Source organism: Eulemur rufifrons, chromosome 21 (genome assembly GCF_041146395.1).
Source record: "Eulemur rufifrons isolate Redbay chromosome 21, OSU_ERuf_1, whole genome shotgun sequence".
NCBI classification, from domain to species: Eukaryota; Metazoa; Chordata; class Mammalia; order Primates; family Lemuridae; genus Eulemur; species Eulemur rufifrons.
The window spans coordinates 22,322,031-22,338,116 of NC_091003.1; positions in this window are offsets into that span (position 1 = coordinate 22,322,031).

Consider the following 16,086-nt stretch of genomic DNA (forward strand, 5'->3'; position numbering starts at 1 on the left):
GCATTGATGGAACCTACCTAAAAATGATACAAGCCATATATGACAAACCCACAGCCAACATCATACTGAATGGGGAAAAACTGAAAGCACTCCCACTTAGAACTGGAACCAGACAGGGCTGCCCACTGTCTCCATTACTTTTCAACATAGTATTGGAAGTCCTTGCGAGAGCTATCAGGCAAGAGAGCAGAATCAAGGGAGTCCAAATAGGGAAGGAAGAGATCAAACTCTCACTTTTTGCTGATGATATGATGTTATATCTGGAAAACCCCCAGGATTCAACCATGAGACTCCTGGAATTGATTAACGAATATAGCAAAGTCTCAGGCTACAAAATTAATATACACAAATCAGAGGCACTTATATATGCCAATAACAGTCAATCGGAAAACCAAATTAAAGACTCAATACCCTTCAAAATAGCAACAAACAAAATAAAATATCTAGGTATATATCTAACTAAAGAGGTAAAGGACCTCTATGAGGAAAACTATGAAACACTGAGAAAAGAAACAGCAGAACTTGCAAATAGATGGAAAAATATACCATGCTCGTGGATCGGAAGAATCAACATTGTTAAAATGTCTATACTACCCAAAGTGATCTACAGATTCAATGCAATCCCTATTAAATTACCAACATCATTCTTTACAGACATAGAGAAAATAATTATACACTTTGTATGGAATCAAAGAAGACCCCGTATAGCAAAAGCAATTTTAAGCAACAAAAACAAAATGGGAGGTATTAATTTGCCAGACCTCAAACTATACTACAAGGCCATGGTTCTTAAAACAGCCTGGTATTGGCACAAGTGCAGGGACACAGACCAGTGGAACACAACAGAAAATCCAAATATAGAACCATCCTCATATAGGCACCTAATTTTTGACAAAGTGGGAAAGAATATACTCTGGGGACAAGAATCCCTATTCAATAAATGGTGCTGGGAGAATTGGTTAGCCACTTGTAGAAGACTGAAACAGGACCCACAGCTTTCACCTCTCACAAAAATCAAATCACGGTGGATAACAGACTTAAACCTTAGGCGTGATACAATCAGAATTCTAGAAGAAAATGTAGGAAAGACTCTTACAGACATTGGCCTAGGCAAAGAATTTATGAAGAAGACCCCCAAGGCAATCACAGCAGCAACAAAAATAAATGAATGGGACATGATTAAATTAAAAAGCTTCTGCACAGCCAAAGAAACAGTCCAGAGAATAAACAGACCACCTACAGAATGGGAAAAAATTTTTGCATACTACACATCAGATAAAGGACTGATAACAAGAATCTATTTAGAACTCAAGAAAATCAGCAAGAAAAAATCAAGCAACCCTATCAAAAAGTGGGCAAAGGACATGAATAGAAATTTTTCAAAAGAAGATATAAAAATGGCTAACAAACATATGAAAAAGTGTTCAACATCTCTAATCATCAGGGAAATGCAAATCAAAACCACAATGAGATTTCACTTAACCCCAGTGAGAATGGCCTTTATCAAAAAAACCCAAAACAACACATGTTGGCGTGGGTGTGGAGAGACAGGAACACTAATACACTGCTGGTGGGACTGCAAACTAGTGCAACCCCTGTGGAAAGCGTTATGGAGATATCTTAAACAGATTCAAGTAGACCTGCCATTTGACCCAGCAATCCCATTACTGGGCATATACCCAAAGGAAAAAAGGTCATTCTGTAACAAAGACACACGTACCCGAATGTTTATAGCAGCACAATTCACAATAGCAAAGATGTGGAAACAACCCCAATGCCCATCAATACATGATTGGATTAGTAAACTGTGGTATATGTATACTATGGAATATCATTCAGCTATAAGGAATGATGAAGATACGACATCTCTATGGTTCTCCTGGAGAGAGTTGGAACCCATTACATTAAGTGAAGTATCCCAAGAATGGAAAAACAAGCATCACATGTACTCACCAGAAAATTGGTTTCCCTGATCATCACCTAAATACAAATCTGGGAACGACACCAATTGGACATCAGACTGAGGTGGGGGGTGGGGGAGGGGATGGGGCTATGCCTACACAATGAGTGCATTGCGCACCGTTTGGGGAGTGGTAACACTTGAAGGTGCTGACTCGGGAAAGGGGGGGTGGGGAAAAAAAATATGAAACTGTTGTTTTTAACTTACACTGTTCGCTTAATAATTTATCATGAATATTTCCCATATTATTTCATAAAAAAAAAAAAAAGATAAAAGAAGTTCTAGCCATGCTTCTCAGCTAAAAACAATAATAACAGGGTGAACGGGGAGTTACTGTTTGATGGGTACAGAGTTTCAGTTATATAAGATGAAAAGAGTTCTGTGGATGGATGGTATTGATAGTGATAGCTACACAACAACGTGAATGTACTTAACACCACTGAACTGTACACTTAAAAATGGTTAAAATGGTAAATTTTGTCATATGTATTTCATCACAGTAAAAAATAATTTTAAAAACATTAACATAATTTCATGTTGTAAAAAAAAAAAAAAAAAGAAAATTATCATTGTACTTTAATGTTCGGACCCCCAGAGGCCTACACATTGTTACATTTACAAAAAATAAAATAAAATAAAATAAAAAGCTAAAAAAAAAAAAAAAGAATTGCCAGTGTACTGTGTTTTTCTTCAAAATCCAAAAATCTTGTACTTTGACATGAAAGCCCTTATAGGGAAGCGTTCACTGGTTCATGGGATGGGAAATGTCTCCAAAGGGCCTGGTCCCTACGTCCATCTGCACTTTCAGAATCACTAATTCAGACCTCAGACGTGTGTGCAGAGCACAAGGTCTAATACAGCACATGCAGAAGGGCGAGTTACACAACCAAGGGAGAAGATGGGCCAAAATGTGAACATGTCATTGTCCCCTTCACCTCTTGCACATGTGACCCACGTTTCCAAGGAGCCCCCAGGCCAGGCGGGCAATGGGCGGCTGAGATTCACGCTGCAAATCCCACCTTCAGAGGACAGGTTCCTTCACCTTCCTCCTCCTCCAGCTGACCTTGTCCCCTTATGCACAACCGGGGTGTGGTGTCCTCAGCCCCTGTCTGTCCCTCTGTGCTGCAGCTATTATGACCTTCCATTGAGGGTCCCATGCAGAGTCTACAGGGGACACGGTGCTACCGAGCACAGCAGCCGGAGCTCAGCCGCTGGCAGAGAGCATGTCCTGTGGAGCAGAGCGTGCACAGTGTCACTCACGCACCGGCACGGCCACTGTGCAGCGACATGGCCCACTGCACCGGTGAACACTGTGCCTTCTCATGACACTTTTCCCAAAGTTTTTTTCAAGTTTCTGGTTACAAGTAACCCTGGCTGAGAAATATCCGCGGGAGACAGCCAACAACCAAGTGTGAGCTTGGGAATCCTGAGGACCCTGACTGGCGACAAACTAACCAGCCACAGTAGACATCCTTGCACAACTGGGCAAGTGTGGGGTCAGAATCAGACTCTGAGATGGATATTTGCAGGCACAGAGGACCTGGGGGACCGAGGGAGGCAGCACTTGGCAGAGGGGACAGTCACCATGAAGCAGCTGCCACCAAGGCTGCAGGCACCCAGGCAGGGCTGGGATCCTGGCACAGGCTGTCATCAGACTGGACCTCTGTCAGAGGGGACACAGTTTTCTGCGCCTGGCAGCACTTCCCAGCGAGCACTCAGCTCTGAGCTGCAGGGTGCTCAGCAGCGCTGGGTGGGTGGGTCACCCTGAGGAGGGGACACGATGTCAACTTCAATAGTTTGCTCCATTCAGAATCTCAGGCTGCTGTGGGAGCTTCGGGCTCAGGACCTCAGCAGGGCTGGGCCATTCCCAGGACAGATCCCAGCAGTTGGTCTGACCGTCACCACCATACGGCCATCCAGGGACAGGACAGTGAACGGAGGTCTCTCTCGGTCTGTCCTTCCACTCAGACCCCCATTCTCTACTCACACAGTGGCCCTGATTGACAGGATAATCCTGCTCCTGCCAGGCAGTGTCCAGCCCTGGCCCACCCTCTGCAGAGCCTGCCTGTGGGTGCCACCCTGCTCGTGCTGCGTCCACAGTCCGCCTGGGCTTGAGGGAGAGGGTGACACAGATGAGAAAGGGGTTTGTGTCTCACTTCCCCATCTGCCTGTGTCACTGTGAGCAGTGTTGCTGTCCCACACCTGACAGTAATAGTCAGCCTCGTCCCCGGCCTGGGCCCCGCTGATGGTCAGGGTGGCCGTGTTCCCTGAGTTGGAGCCAGAGAATCGCTCAGGGATCCCTGAGGGCCGGTTGCTGTCACCATATATGATCAGCACAGGGGCCTGGCTGGGCTTCTGCTGGTACCAGTACACACTTTTACCCCCAATGTTGTTTCCCCCACAGGTGATCCTGGCCGTCTGTCCTGGGGACACCGACACTGATGGTGGCTGGGTCAGCTCATAGGAGGCCACAGAGCCTGCAAGGAGAGAAATGAGGAGAGAAAAGGCTTGAGACTGAGGGGCTCACACCCAGGTGGCCTTTGCACCTGTCTGGCCTGGACCATCCAGGGATGAAAGGGCCCTCAGGGCACCAGCGAGCACAGTGTGGGGGTCTCGGCCCCACCAGCCCCTCACTCTTCAGCAGGGTCAGAGCCTCCTGCCCACCACAGCCAGGGCCCTGCTGAGCTCAGAGTCAGGGCCAGGCTGGTCCCCGAGCCCTGGGGCTGGGCGGGTCGGGGACCCTGGGCAGCACCTGTGCAGTGAGCGAGGAGGCCGAGGAGGAGAGGGGTCCAGGCCATGGTGGAGGCGCCCCCGATGCTGCTTCCCGAGGCCCAGGCTGGGCAGGTGCCTCCCAGGCCTGTCTTATCCCCTTGCTGGAGAGACCTGCCCTGATGCAAATCAGCCCTGGCCAGGGGCTGCTGCCTGAGGAGCTCTGTGGTTTCCAGATTAGGGCTCAGCCCCAGGAGACACAGGGAGGGGAGGGGCGACCTCTGCAGAGCCACTTCCTGTCCCAGAGATTCTCCTTCCCCTGCTGGTCCCCAAGTCTCAGCTGACATCTCCAGCCCTGGCTGTTTCCTGGCCTCACTCCTGGGCTGTCCTGGCCATGCTGAGCTCAGAGGTGGGTCTGTCTGCATTTGTGGAACCTCTTCCACAGGGGACACCATGAGGCTTAACAGCTGCAGGGTCTTCCTCAGGTCAAAATCTCCACTAGTTGAGCTTGAATTAAGTTCTTTGCAGAGTGCACATGTAGTTTTAAAGAGCTATGAAGTTACTGTGAGTTCCTGCCCTTGAGTGAGCTTCCTGTGCAGATCACAGGTGCTGTGCCTCAGTTTCCCCAGTGTGCACTTAGGGCACATTACAGACCCCATTCTCGAGACATGTCTGACACTGACAGAGTTTGAGCAGCCACGCCATGGTGTTCTGGTAGATGCAGTGCTTGGACTCGTATTAGGGTAAAAAGGGGATTGTGCAAGAGACAAATCTTGCAGGGACAGGATTTGCGTGTCAGTGTCAAGGATGATACGCTGGAAAAAGATGACACCTGTCCCTCCAGGTCTCAGGTGGTCACTGACCCTTCGTGTATGTCAGTATCCCCCTGAATCCCAGGGCCCCAGCCCCTGGGGGCTCTGCCAGGTGACTCTCTGCTGCCCCCTCGTGGCCACTCCGCACAGGCTGCTGGAGGCTCAGGGGTCCCCTTGGTCCAGGTGCAGATCCAGAAGCTGCTGCTCAGGTCCCTGCTTCCCTGCCCCACGGGCTGCTGCCCAGGGGAGGGTTCCTCTTCCCTGCGTGCCCTGCCTGCCTCACGCCAGGCATGAGGTCGCAGACACCCTCGAGGCGCGAGCATATCTATCTGCGGGAGGAGGAGGCAGGTCCACCGGGGGCGTCCTGCACGTTTCTCTGCCGTGCTGGGTGGCCCTGCGCACAGGTCAAGGGCTTGGCTGTTTCTGCGGGGCTCTGAGGTGGCCATTACTGCTGCTGGCTGTGGGTGCGGGGCACTGTCAGGTGAGGGTGGCTCCTGCCCCAAAGTCAGAGGAAGGAGAACCCGCCCAGCACATGTTCACTCCGACCCACTCTGGCCTTGCCACACCCCGTCCTGGGAGCTCAGCAGTCTCACCACGGGTGGCGCGTCCTGGTTCCCACAGGATGACACCAGGGACACAGCAGGAGCTCCATGGGACGTTCATGAGTGGCTGTCCCTGGTCACCCTGGGCTCCTTCTGCCCTTCACTGCCACCCCGTGTGGGGCTGGGAGTGTGTCCGTTGGCAGCTGCAGCTGCGGCCCAGAACCGACACACACCAGCAGCCTGCGTGGTCGGAGGATCTGCCGTCCCCAGGGGGAACCCTCAGGAGCCTGGGGATGAAGTGACAGTGGGGCTTAGGGCACCAGGACATGGATTTGGGCCTGGCCGGGATCTGGGGGGGACCGGGGTAAGGGAAGAGCAGGGTGAGGGACCCGTGCTGTAGATGACTCACGACACCTGGAGATGGGGCCGGGGTCACCCCAGTCCGGAGATTCTCGAGGGAACTCTTGGAAGTCAGTGTTGCGTGTACGTCACAGCAGATGGCAAATAAAGGCTTTAGTGTCAGAGAGAGAGAGAGAGAGGGAGGGAGAGGGTCAGAGAGGAGGAGAGGGAGGGAGATATGGGGGCGGCAATGTCAACATTGAATTCTGGTCTCCTGACCCCAATTCCAAGCGTATTTCTTAATGAAGGTGGATCGTGTGAGCCAGGCTAGGGACGACAGCATGTGTATGTCTCAAGTCTCCCTTTGTCCATGTCAGAGGCCAATTTGTTGTCACCCCCATGTGATGTCATTCTCAGCCCGTCCCCTGCTGAAGGTCAGGGGTCCTGTGTTCTGACTGACATGAAACCATCGCTCAGCACTGCAGGAGGATGTTTGTCGCTACACTGACAGCCCACTGTTGGCACCAGCCTGGATTCTGCAGGTACCAAGTCAGAGCAGGGACGTCCCTGTCTCCTCCTGAGCAGCTGAGGACTGTCTGCACCATGGCCCTGAGCACCCCTGAGAGGACACAGAGCCTGCAAGGGGGACAGAGAGGCTGTCAGAGACCAGGGACTCATTTCCATGGAGATCCCCATACAGCGTCCCCAGCCTACGGGTCGGGGCCAGGCCTAGCCTAGGACCCGTGGGGACTGAGCCCCAGAGCAAGGCCAGGAGGCTGCACCTGTGCAGGGAGTGAGCAGGAGAGGGGTCCCGGCCATGGTGGGGACACCCCCAAGCTCTGCTTCCTGGGCCACAGCAGGAACCTCTCTGATGCATTTCCTAGTTAAGGGCTCATTGGCACCTGGTGTCTCCATCCGTTTCCTTGGGGCCAGGTCTGAGTGTGACACTCAGAGTGTGTTTGCTGCATCTGGGGATGGAATGAACTGTCCCAACCTGCCAGTGTGGGGGAGGGACCTTGGACACCTGCTGCCCCCCCGGGACAGGTCTCCTCCTCAGGTCTCACCTGTGCAGGTTCAGCCTCTCCCAGGGCCTTCCCCACTGTGGCACTGCTGCCCCCTGCTGGTGACAAATCCCTTCTGGCCTCAGGGGAGTCCCTTCCTGTGCTGTACAGGAGCAAGAGCATGTGAGCCTCCCAGGAATGTGCAGTTTCTATTTACCACAGAAAATGAAAAGCAGAAGGTTAATAAGAGGGCCAAGCACAGTGGCTCATGCCCGTGATCCCCGCAGTATGGGCGGCTGAGGTGGGAGGATCACTTTAGGTCAGGAGTTCCAGACCAGCCTGGGCAAGATCGAGACCCCAACTCTACAAAAAACAGAAAAATTAGCCGGGTGTGATGGCGGGTGCCTGTAGTCCCAGCTACTCGGGAGGCTGAGGCAGGAGGATCGCTGAGCCCAGGAATTGGAGGTTGCTGTGAGCTACAATGACGCCACCGCCCTCTACCCGGGTGACAGAGCAAGACTCTGTCTCAAAAAAAAAAAAAAGGAAATTAATTAAAATAATTTATTCATTTGACACAAAATGTTGAATATATTATTTACATATTAAGTGTAATATCATTTTTTGATATATTCCATTTGTTAATGATAACCTTTGAAATTCTATCTGTGATACATATTGATAGCGCATCTCAACTTGGATATAACATTTCCTCAGAATACACTTCATGGTAATTTAAATTTCATAAAGTTTATGTTTGAGAAGGTAGATTTATATATATTTATATTTACATATTGAATGATACCTAAAAATTTTCCCATAACCGAAGTGGACACCAAAATATCATTTCCCTTCAATATTTAGATCCACTATGACAGAAGTGGCTCATGTTTTCTGCAAGAATTGATGAACTGGATTCAGGAGCACCCACGGTGAAACACACTACAACTCAGTCTGTTAACATTGACATCAGTGGGCAATTGCATCTACTGAGAAGCAACTGTAAACTTATCCATCCCAGCAAAGTGTTCTCCCAAAATTACTGCAGTGTTTGCACCTAATTTACCTAATACCGTGATTACAATAAAATATTCTACATATTTTTTCATGTAGGATAGTGTGTAAAATTATCATTTGTATTACGAAAAATTTCCATTTTTATACAATTCTCAATCCTCTTTCTAAAGATCACAAATAACTTTTGTGTTTACTTGATCTTCAAATTTAGTGGACTTTGGAGAACAAACAGTGTCATGCTTTGGTGCTTGACTTGAGTCTCTGACAAGGGTTCCTTTTGAATCAAGAAAACCTTGAACTGCAGTTGACACCCTGTGAACCTTTGCAAACTCCTCCGTGAGTCCCCAGCGAGCACTGCGAGGGAGCACAGGGTCACTCTGTCCATCCTCGTCTGTTCCTTCCAGCGGGTGCTTACCCGGGGGACGGTTCACAGCACGTACAGGCAGGGGCTGAGTGATTTCAACATCTGCCTCCGTGAGGCTCTCAGTCCAGTATGCTGGGGACACCTGAGCACAGATGTTTGCAACACGAACTGTGCAGGGGAAGGAATCAGTGAGAAGAACGTCAGTCTCTTGTTTCAGGATTCCAATAAATCCAGATGTCTGACACCACACAGACATAACACCGTGCGCCACGTTACCGACAGCTTCCTCGTGTCTGTCATAAATTCTCCCTTTCACAGACACAAGAGATTCCAACACTCCTGAGCCGCTGATTCTGCCCTTCAGGCTGTGTTTCTTCGGAGATTTCAACGTCCCTTAGCTATGACGTCCCCAATATTGACGGTGTTGTGTCTGTTATAGTGCACAGCTCATCTGTACCTTAAGGACAGGACTTAGAATTTTTCAAATTTTGAATGGATTATTATGGGACATGGTGAACAAGGTCACAGTGGGTCATGCATTTGCTGGTTTAATTTAATGCTCAAAGGAGGACAGTTACTTGCTTATTTACTAAAAACACTTTCACTCTTCATAAAATATGTTAAAATATCTGTGCATAATTATCTTATAAAATTTCTATAATTAAAATAATAAACTTTTCCACTTCTCAGCCTAAAAATAGATTTCTCATTGTGGTTCTGAAACCTGAATTGGGCTCTGAGACTGTGGCCGAAGAGATCCAGGGCCAGCGGGGGCCATGTCGTGGCATTTTGTTGCCACAGGCATTGCGAGTGTTGTCACCAGGATGCAGAGCCGAGCCACAGACGTCATCAGAATGACTTGACAAGACCTTGGGTGTGGTCTGGTTAATCCTGGTGTCCCTAGACCTGAAGTCGAGGGCAGCCCACTGATTCTTGCTCTTCTCTGTGTGAGCAGAAAGCTCTGTCTGAGGGAGACTAACGAGGTGACTGGGCCACGGCAGCGGCTGCGTGATGGACTGTGGGCCACTGAGCTCTCCATGGACCTGAGCTGCCTGTGGCCTGGGTGTGACCTGACCCACCAGCCACAGGGTGGGCACTCACAGCAGCTCCCACTGCATTTGGGAACTGAGCCACCACGAGGCACAGGAAGTGGCATGAAGAGGTGGCCCAAACACTGATGATCTGACCCATCCTCCACGCCCTTGACTCTCCCAGCCACAGCCTGGGCCTCCTGGGAGCTCCCTGGGACCAGCTGATGGAGGAGGAAACAGCTCAGCTTGGTCCACAGAGGTTTCTGCACAGCATGTGGCCGCCACTGACAATAGACAGTCTTATTACTGCGTCTCCACTCTGGGACATCCCTGAACACCACTGGTGGAGGGAAAGTCTCCCAGTAAGGTGAGACATTGAGCAGTGAACCCGGTTCATTTCACCCGGAAGGAGATACGGGCAGAGGTTCCCGATTCACGGTCAGGGACTTGAAGAAACACAATCAGAACATACATGCCAAATACGTCTGGGGGAGAAACATGTGAATCGACCTCCCCCAGTGGGCAGAGCACGTGAGGACACTTGTCTGCTACATAAATAGTCACCAGATCTGACCTCAGAAGGACGTGATTTTAACAGTAGGGGGACAGGACGGTGGCTCTGTGGACTCCAGACAGCCTCCTTCTCAGCCCCTGCTGTTACTGCCACAGGCTCAGTTACAAAGTGCCCTGGTGGCAGGGACAGAGGGTGTCCATGGGCTCATCAATGTGGATGTCCATGCCTTGGAGCTGGCCTGGTGACAGCGACTGTGGGGTGACCATGTGCCAGCAGCAGAGACCACACTGAGCTCTGTGTTGCTGCTGTTCCCTATGGGGACAGCCAGGTACCTACTCGAGATGACTTTCATTAGACGTCTTCCCACGTGGCAGGGAAAATTCTTTCTTCTCACAAGAACTGACCTTTGCTCCAGATAGCGACTGGCTTCCGTGACAGCGGCGCTTCTGCCAAAATTACTGCCTGAGCGCTACAGATGCCCACTGTCAGGGCACTCCAGGGGGTCTCTGATGTGCGGTTGGGGCCATGTCTTCCAGGACGGGGCACATGCTGTGAGTCAGTGTCCAGGATGTGACACTGTGTCCCCACAGCCCGCATCCATGGGTCCAGGAGCATGAGGGTGGCCTGGAGTGGCTCCACTCACTAATGTCCTCAGGGATCCACGAGCAACCACATTATGTCCCCTTCCCCTGCCTTCTGCTCTGCTGGTCTGGAGGTTTCAGTTGCAAAGAGGAGGCTTCTTCCAGGAGACACGACACCGAGTGCATTGAATTGAGGGCTGAGAGTCACTTGTCCCTCTGGGCTTTTCATCCCCACTTCAATGTCACCCTCTGCCTGTGCTTCCACTCAGACCCTCTATGCATAACTCACACCCTGGGCAACAGGACAGTCTGGTCCTGCCAGCCCCAAATCCAACCCTGACCCACCCTCTGCAGAGCCTGACTGGAGGGCGGGAGGACAGGGAGCCTGAGGTTCTCAGGTCCGTGTGACCTGGGCCAGCCCTGCTCATGGCTGTGTCCACAGTCCTCCTGGGGCTGGAGGGAGAGGGTGACAGAGACAGGGCAGGGGTTTGTGTCTCACTTCTCCATCTGCCTGTGTCACTGTGGGATAAGTATCACTGCTGTCTGATGACTGACAGTAATAGTCAGCTTCATCTTCAACCTGAGCCCCAGTGATGGTCAAGGTGACCGTCTTCCCTGAGCTGGAGCCAGAGAACCGCTCGGGGATCCCCGAGGGCCGCTCACTATCTTTATATATCACCAGCACAGGGGATTGGCCTGGTTTCTGCTGGTACCAACGAGTATATTTTTTATCCAGTAAATCTCCAGAGCAGGTGATCCTGGCCGTCTGTCCCGGGGACACTGACACCGAGGGTGGCTGTGTCAGCTCATAGGAGGACACAGAGCCTGCAAGACAGAAGAGAAGAAAGAGGTTAAGAGTGAAGGACCCGTTCTCAAGGGGTTTAACCCAAAGGCTGTGCCTGTGCCGGGCTCAGGATTCAGGGCAGGCCCAGGTTGGGGTCTTGTGGGGGCTGAGCCTGGGCAGGGCCTGGGGCAGCACCTGTGCAGAGAGTGAGGAGGGGGAGCAGGAGAGGGGTCCAGGCCATGGTGACACCCCAGAGCTCTGCCTCTGAGCCCACAGCACAGCTGGGCTCCCCAGGCCTCTCTTATTCCCTCTCAGGCCCTGTGGGGCTGGGAGTGTTTGGTGTTTATGCAAATTCATGTCCCCTGGGCCTCCTCCTTGAGGGATGTCCCTCAGCCAGCTGTGGGGGCAGCACAGGGACTGAGCAGGAATGGGTGGGGCCCCAGCTTCCTCCATGTGCTTCTGAGGTCAGCCAATCAGCCTCGGCCTCCAAGGCCTGAGTCCACAGTCACCTTCCTGGGGACTGATCCCATGACCCCTGTCCCAACCCTCCTGGCTGTGGTCTGTCCTGGGCCAGGCTAGGCAGGGCCATGTCCCTTCCCGGAGCCTGGCCATGGGCTGAGCTGAGCGCTGAGATAACTGACCAAACCTGACCCGGCATAAGGGGGACCCAGACCATCCTCTTCCTCCTCCTCCATCTCCCCTCTGGGTCCCCAGACTCACCTTGGCCCATCCTGGTCATGTCATCTAGATGTTGTTCTGTGTCGTTAGGATACTGGACAGGATTTCTGATAAAGTAGTTTGGTCATTTACGCACCATGCACTTGTGTGGCTGCGTCACAAGGTCTAGTCTCAGGCACACACGCTGTGGCTCCTTATATGACATCAGCCTCCTCACACAAGACTACGGGTTGTGACCCTCAATGCTTCCATTCTTCATTCTCTTCTAACTAAAATTTAATGGAAACCTGGAAAAAGCACCAGGAACCCAGCTCACCAGGCTTCCAACTTCTGCCCCGTGGTCTCTGTGAGGGTCCCAGGGTCAGGGTCTCTGCACAGGGTGTGAGCTCTGGAGGGGGGTGCTCAGCGGTCCCTCCACCCACACAGATCCTGTCACTACACCCAGGCCAGCCCCGAGGTCAGAGCTGAGACCGCAGGCAGGCGAGAGTCCCCTTCCCTCTGGGCAGAGTCTCCCATGGGCAGTAGCGGAGGCTCCATCCAGGCCCAGGGTCCCGACTGCCCCAGCCCTGACCCCACCTGACACAGGAGCTGCGGTCTGAGGGCAGCGTCCGCCTGGAGCAGGGAGAGGCAGAGGGAGGAGTGGCCAGGGCGACTCTGCCATGCCCAGGACAGAGGCTCAGCTCCCAGGACCACAGCTGGTCAGGGAGGACGATGCCCTTAGCGTGGGCAGGAGACTCAGGCCACCTCCGGGGGAAGGACCTGGCCCTGGGAGCCCTGTCCCCTCACACTGTGCTCCCCTCACAGAGCATGTCAACCTCGGGGAGAGTCCCCGGGAATACAAGTCCTGTGGGAGCTGCCGAGGCTGACACCTGGGCCCAGGCCCCTCCAGCTGCGTTTCCCAGGTGAGACACTCCCTGTGCCCCGGTTCCCGTCAGTGTCCTGGGTGACGCTGAGTCTGACCCTCAGGACAAGGCCTCTGCAGCCCGAGGGGACAGGATGGACTGTCCTGCCTTCCAGGCTGACGAGTGACCCTGGGACACCTGTTGCCCCAGGCTGGCCTCCCCCTCAGGCCCCACCTGGGCAGCCCCAGCCTCTCTCCTGCTGCTCCAGCTGCCCCTCTGCCGCCCCCTGCTGGTGGAGGACACTCAGAGCAGGAGCCTCCCTCCAGGTTTCCCCAGAGCACCTGTCACCTGGTGGGTGGGGACCAGTCAGTCCAGCCTCACTCTGTGCCAGTGTGAACCCCCTGCCCTGCCCAGCCCAGCACAGAGAGCTCAGATATGCGATGTGCCGGCAGGTGGGGCCGTTGCCACTTCTGTGTCTGAGTCTGAGGGTTGAAATGCCCGTGTCTGGTCCATGGGTTTTCATCACACAATGGAGCCTGCAGGGTAAACTGTAGCTCTTCTCAGAAAAACACAAAAGTCCAGAGAACCGTGTGTGACAACCTACAGGGACCCTCACTTCCTGTACATGTGCACCAAGACTCCTGTCACTAGCCCAGTAAGGACAGCCGCATTGTAATTGGGAACACCTGCAGTTTCTGGCACTAAATCCCAGTTGTGTGTATAAATCACCATCATCATCACCATGTTTTCTCCATTACTGTCATATTCATGTCATCACACACTGCTTGGCGTTTGTGGGGGGAGGATTTCTACACCAGCCTCGTCTGTTGTTCTAATGACATTGGGAACGTCCTGCTGACTCAGCTGGGAGCACCCACATCCTCCATGTGGGAAACGAGCCTTTGCAGAGCCCCTTCCCTGAGCTCCTCCCGAGGGCGCACAGGACTCCACACGCCTGGGTCCACTCTCGGACAGCTGTGGGGGCAGCACGGGGACCGAGTAGGAAGGGGTGGGGCCCAGCTTCCTCCGTCTGCTTGTCAGATCAGCAAATCAGCCTCGGCCTCCAAGGCCTCAGGTCACAGTCTCCTTCGTGAGGACTGACCCCATGACCACTGTCCCCACCCTCCTGGCTGAGGTCTGTCCTGGGCCAGGCGGAGCATGGTCACGTCCTGCTGAAACCGCAGGCAGGTGCGAGTCCCCTTCCTTCTGAGGGGCACGCAAAAACCTACTACCAAATTGTTTTTCAGATTTTCTCTGCAACAGCCATAGTGGAACCAGAAACCCTCCGCATGTTAATTCACCGGGGAATGGACAAGCGAACTGTGCTTCTTCTCACAAGGAAATGCCACTCAGCAACACCAGGGGGATGAACTGTGCACACAGGCGACAGCCTGGGATCTCCAGTGCATCATGCTGAGTGAAAGACGCCACAGGCAAGGGCTGCCCAGGTGTGATTTCGTGTGTGTGACGTTCCGACGCAGGGAGAACCACAGGAGTGTGGATCCGCAGTGGCCAGGGCTTGGGGTGGGAGGACGGTGTGACTCCAGCGGGGCCTGGGGAACGTATAGGGGTTGACACTGTTATTTGTCTTGTTTGAGGTGTTCACACAGCTGGATGCATGTGTCAAAAGTCACAGAAGTTCTGTGGAGAGGCAGGATAGTACCGGATGTAAATTACACCACAAATTAACACAAAAGGAGAAAAAGACAAGTGCAGCATGGCATGTTCCCAAGGAAGCAAAGTGCCACGTAGAGAGGAGTGTGTGGGATTCAGGCGGAGCAGAGAACCCAGCACCACGGAGAGGACAGGAAGGGGGAGCCGTGTGGGCAGAGCTGGGCGCTGGGCTGCGAGTTCTCAGCAGAACTTGGGGGGACTTACGGGCTGGGGGGCCCTTCAGCTTTCAGTCTCAGCCATAAATCCTTTTTTGTCCTGGAACATTTCTCCTCGGTTCCCTATGTTTCCTTCTAGCAGTTTTGTAGTTTGGGGTCTTACATTTAACTCTTTAACCCATTTTGGGTAGATTTTTGTATATGGTGAGTGATTGGGGTCTAGTTTCATTCTTCTGCATGTGGATATTTAATTTCCTGATCAACATTTATTGAAAAATGTGTTCGTTTCCCAATGCGTGTTCTAGGCCCGTTTCTGGAAACTCAGTTTGATGTAAATATGTTGGATTTATTTCTGGGTTCTGTCTTCTACTTCCTCGGTCTGTGTTTCTGTCTTTACACCACCACGATGATGTGTTGGTTACTATGGCTTCGTAGTGTACGCTGAAGTCAGGTAGCTCGATGCTCCCAGCTGTCTTCTTCTTGCTCAGTGTTGCTTTGGCTATTTGGGGTCTTCTGTGGTTCCATGCAAATTTAAGGATTTATTTTGTATTTCTGTGAAAACTTTCATTAGTATTTTGATAGCAACTTCATTGCATCTGGAGATTGCTTTGGGTGGTAAGTTATTGTCATTATCAATATTTCTTACTGCGGTGTCCTCAAGTTCACCAATCTTTTCTTTGGCAGCATCTGTTAGGCTGTCAGTCTCATCCAGTGTATCCTTCGTCACACACATTCTGGTGGTCATGTCTAGAAATTCAAATTAGGTTTTTTTAAATGTCTTTAATTTTTTTTCTTTAACATTTTCAATCAATTCTGTACCCCCCAGAATAAATAGAATACAAATATAATAGCTTCTTTTGTATCCTAACCTAGAAGGTCTATTACCTGTGCCCTTTCTGGGCAAAGGCAGATTTCTCAGCCTTTCTGCTTGCTATGCTTCATATTTTCCAGTTTTCTTGAAGGAATTTTCCTAGGACTCTAGACACTGTTTTTCCTTGTGGGATGCATGGCATTTTTGTATTTCTGTATACATATTTCTTTTTTATTCTTCGATTGAGAAAAGTAACTGGAAGACAATGTAACCTT